Genomic DNA, 3,048 nt, shown 5'->3' with positions numbered 1-3,048 from the left:
CATTTATTATTTAATGAATAACTCAATTACACTTTTACTAAATTACAGAAATAGGCAACGTCTTTTTTGATTGATTCTTTATATTAAGTTTATCGTTTTAGGGTAAAGTAATTTGTCCACGGTGATTTCCTGCAAAAGGACTTCAGAAACCATGTCGTTCAAGATATTAGCAGCTATGATATTATTTATCATCATCGCTCTACACCACATCACATACGGCCGAATAGTTTATGGGATTAATATGAAATGCGTGGCTGACATCGATTGCGATGAAAACTATATTTGCCATGCTGGAGACTGCATCCCCGCTGAGGCGTGAAGGGACGTGTGAGTATTTGATGTCTGCTGACTTGAATATATGCAGTTACGAACACATACCTGATCATTTCAATGCGAATAACTGAAACTTTTAGACACTATCTAAGTTGAACTGTGCGGATTCACGGAATTAAAAAAACAGTATTATATTGATTCGAGTCGGATTCGAGTCGCAATTTTTCGTTAACTCGACTTGACTCGATAATTATTTTTAACATGAAAATGACTCGACTTGAGGTATTTTGTGTACTGACACGACTTATACTCGAGTCATTGCACATGATTCGACCAAGCCATATGACGACATATTTTACATTACTTGATTCAAGTCTGGTATCGGGATGAGGACATTCAAAATTACCGCAGCCACCCAATTTCTATGATTGAATAAACATGTTAAGAGGGAGGAAAATGACTACATTATCTTAAGCTCTCTTTTACTGAAACAATACTAGTAAACCTTCAAGTCCACGACTTGACATATCGACCTCCCCTTCCGACACATGTCAACTCTTTTTGTCGCCTCTCCTATTATATTATCTTCTTTTAATTTTCATTCAGTGTATATGCGTCCATTTACATCGCCTAGGCCAGGTGGGTGTCTGACTGTTTGATTTCAAAGGCTATTCCAAGTCGTTTCGACACCTTCCTGTCCTTTTGATGTATCGCAGTCTTGTGGTGCATTGAAATGATGAAATTGACAAATGACAAATGAAGCTTTGCTAGTGTGACGTCATATTGATCGACAATGTGATCACACATCCTGTTCAAATCCGCTAGTGGGCGATGAAGAGCGTCCGGAATTTGTGCCACAAAAATATGGTAACCCTACTTTAGACTCGGAACCTTGTGACTTGGTTGCAACCCTTGTTAGAATATATAGTTGAATACATCGTTTGCGCGGGTCTGTGGCTGTCGCTGAAAGCGGGACAAATGACGTTGACGTCGTGATTTTATCGTCTCCATTTGATCTGCATTTAATTAATATACTTGATCTTGGTTAATGAATAGACCCAGTTGCTGATTAGTGATTACTATACGTGTATTTTAACAGAGGGGGCTCCAAGCCGGTGAGATCAAGACCAAGAATAAAGATCTTATCCTTTGGCGATGTCAAATAAAAGCGATGTATCCGAACTGTGTTATTTTTGTGTCCTCAGTTTAACCTTTTCGTGTTTTTCGTGTTCGTGAGTTTTCTTAGGTTGTTCAACAAGTGATCCACTTCAGATGCTAATTTGCATAAGATGGACGGACTGATTTCAGAAGCTGTTGTAAACATTGCAGTCGCCTTTTCATTTCTGAAAATAATCCGATATCATAAAATGTATTTGTTACTATATTTCAAATGGTTCTCAATAGTTCTCATTCTGCTTATAGTCGTACCGCGCAAGTCTTTTGCAGACATACCGTGGCACCCACGATGTTTCGATCGAAAGACGAAAAGAATTCAGTAATTTGACGTAATAGTGACAGATTTAAAGCCGGGGATAAATATGTGCTGAAAATGCATAAAGTCCAGACTCAGATTCTAACGCTGAGGACGGAGATCGTAGGTTTGATTGTTAGCTGGCGAATGCTAATCGTATGATCTAATTTGTTAATCGCGACGTATAAGGATTCGCATCCCGAGTCAGTATTATGGCACGATTATTATCATCACTACTATTAAAAGCATGCAACCACAGTGTTATATTAAAGTGATTGTTGCATCGCCCAACAGAGCGAAATCTAATTGAATCTCAGGTTTTGTCCCTTTAGCATTTGCATTTATTATGAAGGATCATTTAAAAGCAATTTAAGCACTGATGTCGAATACACTTCAATTGCAGAATTTGTAGGCATCTTTTGCGTACATGACCACTCGACAATGTATTACCATCACCTGTCTATGTTTCGTTGTAAATCAAACAAGCGCCTCCTTGATTAAATTACAGTTCTGTGTTGATGCCAATTTCGACCGATAAAACAACTGTCCAAATTACCATTATCAAGTTCATGATAATACCGAATACGACGAATAAAATAGCAATCTTGTATTAATGCAACCCCGATTAATACGGGATGAATAGAGCTCCTTGCCATGTCACACACGAGCGCAATCTTAAATGAATGTAGAGATATATGAAAAATTATCGATATGTTAATAAATAGTTTGGGGACTTGGAGTATGGTGCCGTGGCATGGCAAATAATATCGTGTGTCGCAACTTGCACTTGTGGAAGTGATTGCCGATCCTGGATTAGGTAATAAATGTAATCATGAGGCCGTTACAAATTGATTTGGTATAGTCCAGGGGCGGGCAACTTCTCCAGTCGGCGGGCCTGATATAGGAAAATTAAGTACTGGGCGGGCCGGATTGCTGAATCGATACATTATTCGCCCATTTAGCAACATATACAAAGAATAAATCGTATTTAATGGCTGTATTTTAACAACAGCAGGGTCACTTCAGACTTCACAGCCATTTCCCGCCGATAATGACGAAGACAATGTGGATTTGAGAATAGCGTTGTCATACAGGCGTCACAATGTCTAGTTCTCTCTGATCAATGTACATTGTACATTGTACACACGGTGCAATCCTTATTTAAGATTTCAAGGCGATCGATGAGTCCACTACCCCTAATTTACAAAGATATCAACTCATTAGGGTTGAGTAAGTGTCGTTGTTCAACTGTGGCCTAATTAATCTTGATATTGAATTCATGCGGCCTGCGTCCTCTAAGAAAT

The 3,048-nt window shown here is 38.7% G+C and overlaps 1 long non-coding RNA gene across 1 annotated transcript; it reads left to right on the top strand.

The window, feature by feature from the left end:
- On the top strand, positions 1-1,455 carry LOC145436788 (uncharacterized). Its single transcript, XR_013914406.1, has 2 exons — positions 1-327; positions 1,373-1,455. It is a non-coding gene; the product is annotated as an uncharacterized LOC145436788 (long non-coding RNA).
- Positions 1,456-3,048: the final 1,593 nt, after the last annotated feature.

Source organism: Botryllus schlosseri, chromosome 4 (genome assembly GCF_051294905.1).
Source record: "Botryllus schlosseri isolate E-star chromosome 4, Bs_hap1, whole genome shotgun sequence".
In the NCBI taxonomy this organism is placed as follows: Eukaryota; Metazoa; Chordata; class Ascidiacea; order Stolidobranchia; family Styelidae; genus Botryllus; species Botryllus schlosseri.
This window is presented reverse-complemented; position numbering and strand designations above follow the sequence as displayed.